Here is a 16,037-nt window from a genome sequence, read left to right as displayed (position 1 = left end):
CGTGCGTCCGCGGGGCGCGCTCGGGCGGCGCGTGGGCGGGGCCCCGCCCGGCGCCTGCGCCGACCCCGTCCCCGCCCGGCCGCGCTGGTGGTGGGGGGTGGGTAGCGGGAGGCGGCGGCTGGTGGTCTGTGCGGCGGCCGCTGGGGCCTGGGGGAGCGCGGGGCGCCAGCTCTGGCCTCCTGCAGTCCTGGTGCCCTGTGCCGCCCGGCCCCGCGCCTCGCCCAGCAGGTGCACCTCGTGCTATCTCCCCAGTGGAGGAGGCAGGCCGGCCTGAGCTGAGCTGTTTGCACCACCGCCCCGTTTGGGGTGCATTTGGGGGGATGCAGAGGCTTCTCTGGACCCTAAGTTTTGCCCTTGAGGAGACACGCGAGGAGAGGAGCTCCGCTGGGCGGGTGGAGCGCGGCCCTGCTGGAAGAACCTTCCCGCGTTGGCACCACTGAGCACTGTGAGGTCCCAACGTCAGGGACTCCCCACGGGCGAGATGGGAGGGCGACGAAGAGCGTGAATTCAGTTCAAGAAACACACACACACACTGATGCGTGAAAGCAAGAACACACTAGAAACTACCCGTGAAATTTTCAGAAAAATGTGTGTAGGTGTGGGCAGGTTAACATGTAAATACAGTGACTCCTGCTTCGGGAGACTCTGCAGACCCCTGGTAAGTGGGATTTAATGGAAATGACTGCAAAAATAGTATTTGCCCAGTGGCTCTGCACAGAGAATTAGAATACCTCAGTTTACCTAGTGTTGCTATGTGCCCGGCAGACCTTGCGTTAGGCCCGTTAGGTATCTGTTCATTATAAGCGTATTAAACCCTCACATCTGCTGTGTGTGTGGGGGGGGGGGGTGGTAATTCTTTGTTATCCCAGTTTTACAGATGAGGAGGCCGAGGTATAGAGAGAAGTGGCTTGCGCCCACAGTGACAAAGGCTCGTCATGACTTGTCACAGGTCACACTACTGGTCCGTGGGAGAGGAGGGCTGGAATCTGTAGGTTTATCTCCCAGACAGGCTTGAGCATGTAAATGATATCTTGCCTGAAAAAAACACAAAGAAGCTACTCTATTTTCATTAAAGGGGGGACAGACCAAGGCAAATATTGAGTGAATGTTTCGAGGGGGAGGATCCCCAGGGAGGACTGTGTGCTCTCCGTTCTTTTGGTTCTCAGCTCTTGCCCCAAGTTTCTACACTACTTTTCAACACTGTTGAAACCTGTAGGTCCTTCCCAGTCTTCGAAAAGTACTTCTTTAAGGAGTTTTGACATGTTGCTTGTTAGCTTGCTTTTCTTATATTCAGTGAGTGGATCTGGTGAACATTTATTTATTCTTAGCTTGTGACATGTCTGCTGTGTTTTCCATCCTTGAAAGTCAGTAAGAGTCAGGAGCTCTGTCACGCTTCGTCAAGGGCACGGCTGACTGCCAGTTGCCTACCGTGTTGGTTTCTGCTAAGTGTCCTGGCCTCCTCGGACAGTGCATGAAGAATCCATCATCCATTAGACATGCAGACAGGTAGTCTGAATAGGGCTTGAAATTGGACAGACCCGACTTTTAATCCTGGTTCTGCCAACTTCTGCTGTTAAACCTGGTCCACTGGCTTCCCCACTGTATACCTCATTCTCCTCATCTATAAAGTGGTTTTAATAATATTTCTCCATATGGTAGTTACGGGTATTCAAAGAAATTCTATTTATTTATTTTTTTAATGAAATTCTATTTATAAAGCATTTATCACAATGCCTGGTGCATAGTAAGTACTCTGTAGATTATCACGATGGTGATGATGATAATGGTGGTGGTGATGATTTAGCGGAATTTTTTTTCAAGATTTTATTTATTTGAGAGAGAGAGAGAGAGAGCATGAGAGGGGAGAGGTCAGAGGGAGAAGCAGACTCCCCGCTGAGCAGGGAACCCGATGTGCGACTTGATACCGGGATTCCAGGATCATGACCTGAGCTGAAGGCAGTCGCCCAACCCCCTGAGCCACCCAGGTGCTCCTTAGCTGAATGTTTTGGGAGCTGATAAATAATTTCAGCTGGGAGTCTCAAGTCTTCTCAGTTTTCCAAGCATTCTCCATTTGCTTCATTTCTTCTTTCACCAGGTCTGTTTTCAATGTATGCTCTCTCTGGCCTCTTGGTGGATGTTTCTGATGAGGTAGCATGGGGCCTGGGGGCCTGGGGGTTGGGGATACACCTGTCCAGGAGCTTAGGGGCAACCCAGTTCTTCCAGGTTCCTCTAGCACATCTGCCTTTGGGTCCTTCTCAGTCTGAAGTAACTTGAGATAGAGTAAGATGATTCACACATCTCAAGATGCCCTTAAATGTGAATTACCACTATTATCTTGCCTTTTTCAAGTTCATAGGTTTTATTTATTAGCTTTGCAAACATTAGGGAACAAAGGTGATCATGTTGAAGCAACTAAGTTTTCACTTAGAACATACCACACAATTTCCCTGGGTGATGTTACATAAAAACATTGACCAGTGAAAGTATTGTTAATTCATTATTCAACACACATTTATGGAATGTCTGCCAATCAGAGCTCAGAAGGTGAGATGAAGACAGAGTGTTATGGAAAGTCACAGAGAGAGGGGGTCAGGAGAGGTCGTCGATGCTCAAGTTGTTTTCCAGAAGGGATGCTATGATTAGGCTTTAACCTGCCTATGTAGATATTTCATGATTCCTTTCTAAGTTCATTTCTCATCACTCTGAATGTATTCAGTGTTCTGTAAACACAGCTTGCATGTTCTTTCTTTATTTCCTTTGGTGGTTCTTTGTGCTTCTTCCTCCATATCTAAGACTCCAAGTCCTGCTCATTCTTCAAGTCCAAATGTGACCACCACTTTTCAACGAAGCCTTATTTGACATACTTGAATAGAGGTCATTGCTCTTTATTTTGAACACACATAGCATCCTGTCTTATCTGTCTTATGCTACTGCCACTTTTTTTTTTTTTTGGCCTTCTATTGGCATTATTTATGTATTTATTTGCTTTCCAGGCTTGTAAACGTCGTGAAAGAAGGATCTACCCACAATCCACTTTGAATCTCGCACAAAGACTAGCACATCACTTTGTATAAAGTAAGTACTCATGTTTGGTAGATGAATCCGTCGTTGAAGAACGAGGATCTGGGGATGAGTCCTGCCAGGGGGATGAGACTGGGACAAAAGGAGGAGAGGAGAGAGTATTATGGCGGGCTTAGGGAATGCAAAGCCCAGGATTCAGCCTGCAGTCTCACTTCTCAGATTTGTCCCCGGAATCCAGGACCTCTAAGGGGAGGAGGGGCAGTGATGGGGAATGGGCTCCATATAATTCATTCACTCACCAATGAGAGGCAGGACGCTTGGGTGGTGGCCTCCCTTGCTCCCAGGGTGACTACAGCCTCAGTCCCAGGCTGAGGCCACAGTGTTCCTTACCAGGCAGTAGCTTGTGATTAGTATGCTGCCTGTGTTCCCGGACAGAACAGATGTCTGTCTGCTTTTCTCTGTTTAATGATGATGGCAGGTTCCCAATGATCAAGATCCAATTTCACATTTTCTGAAATGCCGTAGCTGAGAAATCCTGTGTAGCCCAGTTCTGAGGCCCAGCTTCCTTTGCAGGAATTTTTGCTTTGCAGATTCATATGGACTGAAGGCACCGTGGGCAGGAGTGGTCTGGGCCTTGCTCAGGTGGAGCGGGTGATTGGAGGGCGTCCCAGGCGTGCTCTCTCCCTAAGTATATTCCTTCCTTTTCCCCCAGCAATAAGTAACACTAGGACTTCTGTGGAACTTGTAAATTAATAGGTACAAGAGAATATTGGGTATTTGAAATAGTTTCTTTGATAAGTTTATCTTTGGAGTGTGAAAATATATTAGCTGCTACTTTGGTGATTAGTGGAAAAGTCAATTAGATCCTTTCTTGTAACAGATTGATTTTAGGGATGGAGAAGGAATACCATAGGGCTGGGAAAAAATATAGGTTCAGAATCTGAAAAGCTGCCCCAAGATCTCAGCACTATATTTCCATGCTGGTTTTTGTTTGTTTGTTTGTTTTGTTTTATTTTTTCACTGTGTTCCCTCCCAGAACTTTATTGAGATATAATTGACACATGCAATATTGTGTGAGTTTAAGGTACACAACACATTGATTTATACATTTACATCTTTGCAAAATGATTACCCCCAGAATATCGGTCAATACTTCCATCACCTCCCATAATTACCATTCCCTTTTCTGGTGAGAACATTTAAGTTCTACTCTCAGCAACTTTCAGTATATGTATACAATGTAATACAGTATTATTGACTCTAAGTATCGTGCTCTACTTCGGATCCCAGAACTTACTCATCTTCTCACTGGAAGTTTTTTTTTTTTTTTTTTTTTAAAGATTTTATTTATTCATTTGACAGAGAGAGATCACAAGTAGGCAGAAAGGCAGGCAGCGAGAGAGAGGAGGAAGCAGGCTCCCCGCTGAGCAGGGAGCCCGATGCGGGACTCGATCCCAGGACCCTGAGATCACAACCTGAGCCGAAGGCAGCGGCTTAACCCACTGAGCCACCCAGGCGCCCTCTCACTGGAAGTTTTTGACTTTTGATTGACATTTCCCCATTTCCCTCTCTCCCCTGCTCCTTGTGCTAGGTTATATTGAGATTTACAGATACATAGATTCTGTCCTCCAGAGGTTTCTAATCTAATCAGGCCCTGGAAATAAGTCATGTATATAAATAATTATGATACAAGTATCCCAGGAGAGAAACAGATAAGCTGCTGTGGCAGTTGAAAGAATTGAGAAATCACTTCTGATTTGGGGATAAATGAAGTACATCTTAGATTTGAGGCTTTGAAAGTCTTTGAAAAAACTGTGTCCAATGACCTGGGTTTTGAAATACAAGTGAAATTTTTAAACTGGTGACTGCAGGGAGGAAATCCAGAGATGGGACTGGAAAAAATGCCCAGTGTGATCCCCTGTAGCTCTAGGAACCAACAGTTTTATTCGGGGTTACTACCTTTTTCGTTCTGTTTCTTCTCTACCTCCCCCAATTAGACTTAAAGATTCTGAAGTATTTCTAATTCTTGTTCCTGGCACATGTCGGAACACGAATTAATGTTTAGTAATCATGATGGTAGCTGCCTTCTGAGTTTTAAGTTCTTCATGAAAATGGAGACAGGAGTGTCAAGATTTAATCTCAAGTCAAGGCTAATGTTTGGAGGGAAAATGTTATAGAACCAGTTGGTACGATGTGAGAATGGGCTGGAATGTGTGTGTGTGTATGTGTGTGTGAGTGTGTGTGAGATACACGTATCAAACACAAGGATTGAAGGTTTTAAATATGAGTATTGATTTCAGGTCTGTTTTGTGGTCACCGCAGAGAGTTCACCATTATTCTGGTTTCAGTGTCAAGGATGAGTTTATTATTTGAGACAGAAACTAGTAGGTAGGTAGGTAGTAGAGAGAGGGGTTAAACATAGCAGTATGTGGCTATGATATGTAGAAGATGCTTTGTAAGTAGGACCTTACTTTGTAAGTAGGTTATTTCTCAAAACGCTAAAACCCATTCAGTTCCCTTCTTGGTGGGTCATGGCTGTGCAACCCACTGTTGACTGGTGGATGGAAGAAAAGTGTTGATTCCCTTTGTTCTAACCCTTTGTTAACTAGGGAATCTTCTGATTTATTATGAAAGACATCCTGGGCCAGGTCCACATTTCTCAGGCTCACTCTTACCGCCTTAGGGAGCTTCTAAAATCATTTCAGACTTAGGTGTTCAGTTTTGAATCCCAAGAGAAGCTGGGAGGACCTGAACTTTTAAGTAATTGGTTCATGTTAAAAGTTGCTGGTGATCATAAAGTGATGCCTGGTTGGCATCCTGCTTGCTGGAAGGCTTTTTATGTGACACGACACAAAACTGCTGACACATAGAAATACTCTGATTTCAGGGCCTTGAGGGAAGATCATTTCTCAAAAAAGTCTTTCTCCAACTTCTACCTAATTTCAGAAATGTTCCAAAGTATCCTTCATCTAGTGTGTAACTTTTTCTCATGTCAAATTCTCCAAGAGTGGTTGATAATTCTTTGATCTGTTAGTCAAGAAAGGGCCCAAGTGCATTGAAGGGAATGGCCACAATGTCAACAGGACCAGAGAAGAAATTTTGGATTAAAAAGAGACAACTCTCCCACCTTTTTTTTTTTTTTTTTTTTTTTGTGGCAAATTTAATACTATCAGGACCAATAATAGCATATTTAGTATTTTACGGTATTAATGGTATAGCTCAAAATGCTTGATAATATCTCTACCTTTTGAGGACCCAGTAGCTAAAGATTTCTTCCTTTTGACATTCTGTCTTACAGTATTAACCTGGTAGTCTAATGAATGAATTCTTTGAGTTCTTGGAGGAGAAATGAAATGCATGGTATCGCTTCTTTTTCTCAGCTCATCTGGGCTCCAGCTTTGTTGCCTGCAAAAGTCCATCCAACAAAATGGCAGACTTTGTTTAAGGAGCCTCTCTAAATTCTGGAGGAATCAATGCCAAACGCTTCCTCTGCTTTTAATTGCTTGGAGGAGGCAAATCTTATGTATGTAGCAGCTGGGTGTTATTCAGCAGGTGTCCAAATACTTGGATAGGATGCTTTGTCCTCCAAAACACTCAGGCAATGAACATATAAAACCTATTTCACCATAAATAGAAATTTAATTAGATTTTGGAAGAAGGTTGAGAGACAAGGATGTCAAAGTTTAACGGGGACACATTTTTTAAAAGGTGATCAGTGAGGCTTGGAGAGATGTGTGCAAGGTTTCCTCACTAGTTAGAGACAAATCCTTACCTAAGAGCCACGATTGCTGATTCATAAGCTAGTTCTATTTCCACTGCTTCCTGGTGGGGTGTCTGATTCATTTCTGTCACGCTGAAGAAGGAGGGGGTGTCATTAGTCATCTCTTCCCCAAGGTCCCCTGAAACTTGATGTAATAAAAACAGTACAAGGGAGTTATGTGTCACTATTATGATGCCCGTATGACAACCAAGACCATAATGGGGAAATGGAACATCGGGGAAATATTTTCTCTCTTTGGAAGCAGCGAATCTGAAGAGCAGTTTGATTTGCACAAGTTAGAAATGGTGCTGCTCACTTGGCTTGTCAGAAATAATGAATGTGGAGACGTAACGCAGTCTGGGTTGGGTCGTCCGCTTTCACAGCCTCAAAACTTGGACACTGTATCTTGGAGTTCGGGAAGAAAGATTATTGTGATTTTTTTTTAATGCTTTGGAATTCTGTCAACCTAATTTACCCAGCCCTGAGGCGTAGGTTCAACTGCTATAACTACCACCCCGCCTTTTGCCAAGTGGTTCAGCACATGGCCTAAGGGCCGTATCTTTGAGGGTCTGTACATAGGCCTGCAGTTGCTTCATCAAATATGAGTCAAAGCACTGTTGCTATATGCTGCCTAGAACTTGAGTGTTAGAGAGAGTGTTAGAATCCTGCCCATCTTCCTTCCTAGTCGAGGGGTCCTTAAGTGTTTCTGCTCCGGAAACCCGTCTAAACCCAAGGTTCATCCTTTGAGACTCAAGACTCTGTGCTCTTGAACACCTTCTTGTTCAACCTCCTTTATTCTCTGTTCTAATTATTTCTTCCCTTGCCCTAACATTTTCCTTTCCAGGTGTTACTCCTCTTCCTTCTGCTCTCCTTGTACCCGAGAATAGCCTAATTCAACTCGAAAGCACTTATTAATACCCGTGGCTATAAAACATCTTGCATGTTTGGTGGGAAGATATGAAAGGATTAGAGATGCAATCTCTAGCTCATCCTTTACGTTCAGAGCTAAAGGAGACGGCACAGAATGTCTGCATCACCTTTCTGGAGCAATGGATGGCCCACTGTAGGCGTGGGACCGCGACATACGAATCCTAACCCAGTGTCTTCAATTCTGTAGATGCTCGGTGTGCCCGCTGAGTGAGAGAGAGAGCCAGGCTGGATTTAAAGTCAGGAACAGACCACAGTAAAATGACCATGCTCATTAGCGGGGAAGGCTTAATCTGGGAGAACATTTTGCAACTTTTTGCAGGTTTCCATCAGGCCTTCTGCCCGCCCTATGCTCCAGGCACACCAAAGTAATGACACAAACTCACTTGCACACTGTCTTGGGCTTCTCCTTCATTCCCCCTTCCCACTGGGTGAAATTATAGTCTTTTTTCCTGCTCTGTTTGGAAGGTCACCTCCTATGGGAGACATTCCCTAAGCTGTTCCAACGACCACACTGTAAGGGTGTGTGGGTGATTCCTCCAGTTTTCTCTGCTTTTCCTTCCGTCCTGCCCCACTCTGGGGCTAAGGAGGCCAGATCAAACTTTCAGAATCTTCCTCAAAAGAATATTGACTGTATAGAGCTTGTACCATGTAGGATCCAGGCTGGGAAAATGCAAAGAGAAATAAATCATGACCTTGAACCCAAGAGCTCATAGTCTAGAAATGCAAATCCATACCTGTACCCCATAAACCAATACAGAGTGATAAGGGTTATAATAGAATCAGGGTTTACACTTGATAACTTCTTTGAGGATTCCCAACTGGAGAATCATCAGTTTGGGAGGAAAACAGACAGTAGGTTGCTTGTGAAAAATTACAACTACAGATTGTCTTTAGAAATCCTCAAATATGAGAAGAGTGTATAGTGTGAAAGTACCCCATAAGCAACTGACCTCATAATGCGTCTCCTGTAAAATGACCATGCCTTACCCTCTCACCCGCAGCCTTGCTCTGTGGCCAGCTTGCTCTGGAGAGAGACAGAGGCTGTGGCTTATTATTGATGGGGAAGAGGGAGGGCCGAGGGAAGGGAGCAGACTGCGGATTCTCATGCCTATGAATTCCTTCTTATCTGTGTCGGGCTTTTGAGGATAGACAGCTTGGTAAGGAAGGGAATGCATAGGGAAGGAAGGTACGTCCCGTCCTCTTGGGCCCGTCTGAAATTCCAAAGGTGCTCAGTCAAGAGCTTGACAACAGTAAGAGCCCCAATCAGCCAATTATGCAATATCGAATGTTCCTAAGCTATTGTACTTGTCTTAATTCTGCCCTCCTGGAACAGGAAATGTGCTTGAAACATTGGAAGTAATTTAAGCTAAATAATTTTGTATTGAATCTGTTCTCTGCCAAAGAGGAAGCTCAGGTCAGTGGCCAAACCGACCCTTGGAAAGGAACTCAAGGGCAACTGAGGGGATCAGGTTTTAATCTTCAGAGCATAAAAGAGTAGACTGAAGGAGACTCAAGGAGGGGCAGCCGAGGGGCCGGCCCTGCAGCTACTGGAGAGTCCTGGGCTGGAGTGCGAACTCTCAACCTCAAAAATTACCTTTCCTGGAAGGGTTTGAGCAGATAATTCTCATAAGGAAGTACGGGACCAGTAAATATGGTAGAAAATATTGACCGACCTACCTCAATTGACCTTATTTCCAGATAAGATCACACTCACAGGTACTGGGGGTAAGTACTTCAGCACATCTTTTTCAGGCATACAACTGAAGCTGTATCGTGTCATTGTTTTTCAAAAATCAAATTGTCTACAGCCATGTGTTATTTCATAGATGTGGCATAATTAAAATACCCATGGAAGTGAAAAAATTTAAATGATTATATTCAATTTTGGTAAAGATTTGGAGAAATGTGCATATTTTTATTTTTTTACAGCTAGTATGTCTGTTACTGGATACAATTCTCCTTGGCTGAATAATCTCACTTCCACCCTGAGGTGTGGCTTGAGGACTGGACCGGGAGCCCGGGTATCCTCTGTTGGGATGAGTGAAGGCTCATTTTGCAAACCAGTCAGGCCCCAAGTCTCTGACATCTGTATGGGAGTTTTACAGTCTTTGGAATAGAAAAGAGAGTTAAAGCTATCCAAACAGTGAGCAAGGAGTAGGTCACCCCCTGTCCATTCCCACTGCAGCCTCAGAGCCCCTAGGCCTGAAGGTAATTCCTTGCCGAGGCACTGGCCACCCTGGGCAACTGCTCTGTGTGCTCTCCGCCCACTCCATTCCGTGTGCTCTGGGCCAGGCCAGCAGCTGCTTTGTCACTGGACACTACCTGCGGACTGACCCTTGGAGCCCTGCTGGCACCAGGTGACCAGCAGGAATGCAAGGCTGCAGGTGGACCTTCCAGCGTTAGCTCATGGGCTCCTCAGGGCCAGGCCTGTGCTGTGCTCATTTTTAAAGACTCAGCGTTAGGATGATCTACATGTTCGTGGAACTAATCAGAAACTTCTGTGTTGGCTTTTCTGGAATATTCCTGGGAGACTCCTAGTTAGCAGACTGCTCATGTAGAAACCACTGGAAGGGGCCGTCCAGGGTTCCTTTTACTTAAGAGCCAGCCTTCCCTCCCTCCTCGCTGCCTCTTGCACTCTGTGGCTCTCTGTTTCCGCTGTGTGTTCTGACCCCCAGGGGCTACGGCATCCTTAAAACCAGCAAGTGGCCACCTGACGCCATATCCAAGCAGGGCTGTCCCTGGGAAGGGGTGAGCAGCCTCCAGAAATCAGTGCAAGCTCTCCCCAGGGGAGCGCATGAGAGTCCTGGCAGCCTGGGGAGCGCATGAGAGTTTTGGCAGCCTGGTGCTGGCGAGGAAACGGGAGGAAACAGCATGGGCAGTTCTGCTGGGGAAATGCTCAGTTTTTGAGCAGGGGCTTGTGTGGTGTTGTGGAGACACCAGATTGTTCTGGAAAGTCTTTCCTTCCTCTTTGTTTCCTGTGCCACTCAGGACGTGTGTGTGTGTGTGTGTGTGTGTGTGTACTTGATTGTATGGACATTCTTCAGTAAGAAACTTTTTTTTTAAAGATTTTATTTATTTATTTGACAGACAGAGATCACAAGTAGGCAGAGAGGCAGACAGAGAGAGAGAGAGGAGGAAGCAGGCTCCCTGCTGAGCAGAGAGCCCGATGCGGGACTCGATCCCAGGACCCTGAGATCATGACCCGAGCCGAAGGCAGCGGCTTAACCCACTGAGCCACCCAGGTGCCCCTTCAGTAAGAAACTTAAACGTGCAGGGCATCTAGGTGGAGCAGTGGGCTGAACGTCCGACTCTTGTTTTGTTTTTGTTTTTTTAAATTATTTTTGTTACCATATAATGTATTATTTGCCCCAGGGGTACAGGTCTGTGAATCATCAGGTGTACACACTTCACAGCACTCACCATAGCCCGTAACCTCCATTTCTTAAGCTCCTGTATTCGATGGTTTTGGTGGGAAGACAGCCCAACCCAGACTGCACCCTCGGGGCCGCCTGCGTGGAGCGTCATGGTAACACGTCCAGTGGGAGGAGCGCCGCTGAGTTCTTGGGATTTCTCTTCCCTTTTAACAATGGGAAGAGAAACAGTTTCAGGTGAGAGATGAGGATGGTGGCGGAAAAGCTACCTCTTTTCATTTCCCCAGTAGTTGCGGATTCCGAGCAAAATGGCAAAGCCCTCTCCAGTTTGGAGGAATAACACTCTGGAAACGTTTGGGAATAGATGGAGCCTCTTGATCAGTAAACGTGATTGTGACACAAAAGCACCGAGAACTGTGGAGTCTCTCTTACTCCTCACGATAGTCAGGTAGCAAAGCGTCACTTCTTGGGGGGTCGAATACTGAAACAACAAGCTTCCGGTCAGAAAGCGTTCTCACGGGTTTCCCGATTGTGCCCACGTGTGGGGAGGGATGTCATAGAGGCTGCTCGGGCAGGGGAGAGATACCTGCGGTGACTCCAGCTTTGGGGCTGGGCTTGGGCAGTGTCTTAATGGTTTTCCAGGAGGGTAGTAACATGGTTTGAGCTCCCCACTCGTCACACAGCTTCTTTGAGCAAACCGCAAAACCACCTGTGCTCGGCATTGAGGCTCAACAGCGCGCACACGTTTGCATGCAAACACCTTTGCCTAAAGTGCTCTCGGCAGATAGCCTGTGGTCCTACTTCCGAAGCTGGTCCTGCCAGGTGGTGATCAGAAGCTAATGACAAACTATTGCATGTTCGTTAACCAAATATCAGATGCCATACTTTATCAGCATTATCCCATTAACCTTTTATATCCTCGCTAGGCAGCAGCTTTGAGTGTCCCTCCCTTACTGACAAGGACACAAGCTCAGAGAAATTACGTGATTGGCCTCAGTCCACAAAGCTAGCAAGGGACCGAGCGGAGATCTGAAGTCAGGTCTCTGTACCACTCCACCATGTTCTGATGGAAGAGACAGGAGAGGGTGTGAAGAGCTAGACCTCACAGGGACCCTCCTGGGCGGCCCTGCTGGTTAGTCTGCCCCAAGAGATGCTCGTCTAGACGAGCTGCCATTGCTTCTGCCCTAGAGACATAAAATTCCAGAGCTGCGGGAGGAGGAGATGAGGCTGCTGTCTGTTTTGGGTTGTTTTCTTGACATTGTCTTGTCTTGTGCTGGGCACTCCCTGCCTGCCTAGCTGGAGGGGTGGGGATGAGCGGAATGAGCTTCCGTCACAAGTGACAGCGGATTTGCTCATTTTCACTCACTCACCCACCCACTCACTCGCAGACTCACGAAATACCCCTTTTCTTCCTGGGTGTGGTGCGCGGTGACCAAAGCCCCAGGAGCACTGTGGGGGAATTGCACAGACTGGAGTGGACTTGCGTTACTCGAGGAGCGATCTGAAGACTCCCTCCTCGTGGTCTGAGGGGGACAAGGCCAACCCCCAAAAAGGGATGAGAGTATTAGATGAGGGAATATACAAGAAAGTACTTCAACAGTTCTGAAGTGCTAAAGAAATAAAAACCATGGCTGTCATTTACATCTTAATGGGTTATCAAGACGCAACCGGGTCTCAGCCCCCAGGATGCCAGCCAAGGATCAGCACCTCCCTCTTTTCTGGTGGCCTACGTTAGCACTCCTGAAATTCAAACCCAAACCATACTTGAGTTTCTACTGTGCCCAAAGGCACTTTCTTATTCAGTCTGAAAGTGCGCCGAATGAGGAATCATTACCCAGGACCCAGTTTGCAAAAACAGCAACATTTTCTATATATTCATTATGTATCAAGGACACCTTTCCAAGCGTAGCCCTTCCTCTGCCATTTTAAGACCACTTTATTCTTTCTAACAGTTACATAGTATTCCATTACGTAATTCAACATCGTGTGTTTACTCGGTCCCTATTCACGGGCATGGGTATTGCTTCTAACTGTCCCCATGGCAAACAACGCTTTAATGAAAATCTTCCTACACGTCACTGTGGATTTGTGTCCGTGTTTCTGTAAGATGAAAGTGAGATTGTGAGTTGGAGGGAATTTATGTTTTATATTTTGTTAGATACTGTCAAATTGTCTTCCAAAAAAGTTGTACCAATTTATACTTGCTTGCACTGTATGTGTGAGTCCATATTCCTGCCAACACAGGATATTATCAATCTGTAAAAACATTTGACAAACTTATGGACAGAATTCATATTTCATTATTCACTTTGTGTTCCTTTGTTACCAAGACTGTTTTTTGGCTTTTATATTCTGTAAATTGCTGCTATGTCTTTTAGCTATTTTTCTGTGGGTTGTTGGTATTTTTCTTCACTAGGTTGTAGGAGGTCTTTATATCTTTTGGATGCTAAGATTTGTTTATTGAATTTATGACAAAGGAGTGCCTTTCTGTGGTGTTGAGTAAATTTCCTTACACTCATGTCGATGGATATTAATCTCCCCTTCCCTGAGGAGCTCTTAGGGTCATAAAATTCCCTTCTTTTGGCATGCCGGATGCAGGATCCTGGCACTGATTTCTACGCTCTGGAATGATGTCATAGGAATATTGGAAGAAGAATAAACTTTAGACACAGGTAATGTGATACTGAGTGTTGATTCTCTTGCTTGCCAGCTGGGTGACTTTGAGAGAGTTGCTTAAGCTCTCTGAACTTCTGCTTCCTGTTGTAAGATGGGATAGCTGCCTTCTCTGAGTACCGTATCTACCCCCACAGACTGAAGATGTTTAGAAGTCCCTCTTCCGGGAGATCTGTGGCATATAAAGAAGGCTGGACCTCTTGGCAGTTAAGTCATAGAGACCAGGGAGTTCTGGGAACCCTGAACAGGCCTTGTGTCACTAACCTGCCAAATTAGGTCTTTTATGTTTTTTAATTCAGAACTGATTAACGCAAAAGAAAACTTATGGGTTTTTGGTGCATTTTGATGACTACATACACTTTTGTGGCTACCACCCAAGATAAGATACGTAAAACTCCCATCCCCTCAGTGAGTTCTCTGTATGCTTTGTGGTCTTGACAACTTTCTGATTTCTATCACAATGTGTTCGTTTTCCCTGTGTTTGGGATTTCATATAAGTGGAATCATGTCATATCTATGGATTTGTGCCTGGCTCCTTTCACTCAACATACTTTGAGAGTCATTCATGCTATTTCATATGTCAGTAGATCGGTCGTGCAGTCACGGAGAAGCACTCCATTACAGGGAGATGCTCCAATTTATTTATCCCTCCCTCCCGATGACGGGACATTTGGGTGGTTTCCAGTTTGGGCTACTGTGAGTAAGGATGCTATGAACATTCTCATGCAAGTCTTTTGGTGGACATGTGTTTTCATTTCTTTTGGGCACCAGAGTGGCAGTTTGAGCCAAGTGTATGTTTCGCTCCATGAAAAACTTCCAAACACGTTTTCCAAAGTGGTTGCACCGATTTCGGAATCCCACCAGCAATATGAGAGTGGCCCAGGTGGTGTTTTGAGCCGTTTTGAGTTTAGTCCTTCTCGCGGGTGTGACGTGGTGTCTCACTGCAGTTTGGCAAGTTGGAAGTCATGTCTTAATTTTCAGTGGGGAGCTCCCTGTCCCTATCTGTGTACCTCTCCCTCCTTCTATGTGTTTCGGCTGTCCTGCAAGATTTGAAATTCCATGAGGGCAGAGGTTCTCCCTAATGGACCTTCTCAAATTCTGGACTACACCAAACACAGGGGCAGGGGACAGAGTGGCCACTTGATTTCTGGTCGGTTGATTTCGTGCTGCTAAGAAGCGCTTGCAGACTGTTCTGTAAGGAGGAGAGGTGAGCAGGGCTGTCTTCACCAAACGCTTTCCAAATGCTTGCAACTGGAGTTGGTTCCCTTGGAGGCAGTGCTCGGATGTCCTAGGAGAGACTGGCTCTGGTTTTTATCTCGCCCTCCCTCGTTCTCTCTCTCTCTTTCTCTCTGACAAAGAGGTAATTAGGGCTTCTTGGTACGTGCTGGGTGTGGGTGGCACTTCGATGTGTCAGGGCTGTTCAGGAACAGCAAGTTCAGAGGGCAGAGAAGCAGGTGAGCTGAGACCTCTGACTGGTCAGTTTCCCCTTTCGACCGCAGGTGGCTTCCTCCCTGCATTTTAACTCTGACTGATGTTGCGTCGTGTCATGAAAATGGCTGTTTTTTAAATTTTTTTTTTAAATTTTCAGAGTTACTTGTCCTTTGACCTGAATATATTCTTACAAAAAATGAAATAGGTAAATGAGATTGTCCACAATATGAATTTTTTTTTCTCCCAAGAATTTGAAGACAGATAGAAGTCTCCTGATCACCTGAAGATTTTCTGAAGAGAATCACAAATTGCATGATCACGTCTTTCACTGTCTGAAGGTTGTATCAGGGAATCCTGTGAGACTCTTTTCTTTGGTAGAAATCAGACTTTTTTCTCCCATGAGAATAGTGGGGGGCCTGCTAGAGCAGAGAGAATCGGTCAGAACTCTAGCGCTTGCTTTGGCAAGACCTTGCACGAGGACTTGGGACAAGGTGCTTTCATGGCTTGCTGTTGGAGATCATCAAGAAGAAGACGTGACCACAGGTTGACCAGAGAGCTGGTCCCAGGCTCACGAGCCCCTCCCCTGCTCCTGAATGTACCGCCATTCCCGCAGTGGGGACCATTTTCAAGGACACAGCCTTGAGAGTAAGGTTTTGTATGGGACCATACGGACTGTATGTGTGTTTGTATAAATGTTTAAGGTTCCTGTGGGCAGATGGGGAGGTCTACTGACTGGGCAGCCACAGGGAACAAGCCTCGTGTGTAGGTTCCTTTGTGCATTAGAACCCCCCCCCCCCCCCACCCTACTCTCCACCCCCTCCCCCCCAAGCCAACCCCCCTGCTATCCATCC

The 16,037-nt window shown here is 45.9% G+C and overlaps 1 long non-coding RNA gene across 1 annotated transcript in view; it reads left to right on the top strand.

Moving 5' to 3' along the window:
- The first annotated feature begins 85 nt into the window (after window positions 1-85).
- Window positions 86-16,037, top strand: part of LOC132017140 (uncharacterized) — a 168,986-nt gene continuing 153,034 nt past the window's right edge. Inside the window, exons 1-2 of the long non-coding RNA XR_009404180.1 lie at window positions 86-658; window positions 2,994-3,075. This is a non-coding gene — a long non-coding RNA (uncharacterized LOC132017140). The remainder of the gene's footprint in view (window positions 659-2,993; window positions 3,076-16,037) is intronic.

Source organism: Mustela nigripes, chromosome 5, assembly GCF_022355385.1.
Source record: "Mustela nigripes isolate SB6536 chromosome 5, MUSNIG.SB6536, whole genome shotgun sequence".
Classification (NCBI taxonomy): Eukaryota; Metazoa; Chordata; class Mammalia; order Carnivora; family Mustelidae; genus Mustela; species Mustela nigripes.
This window is presented reverse-complemented; position numbering and strand designations above follow the sequence as displayed.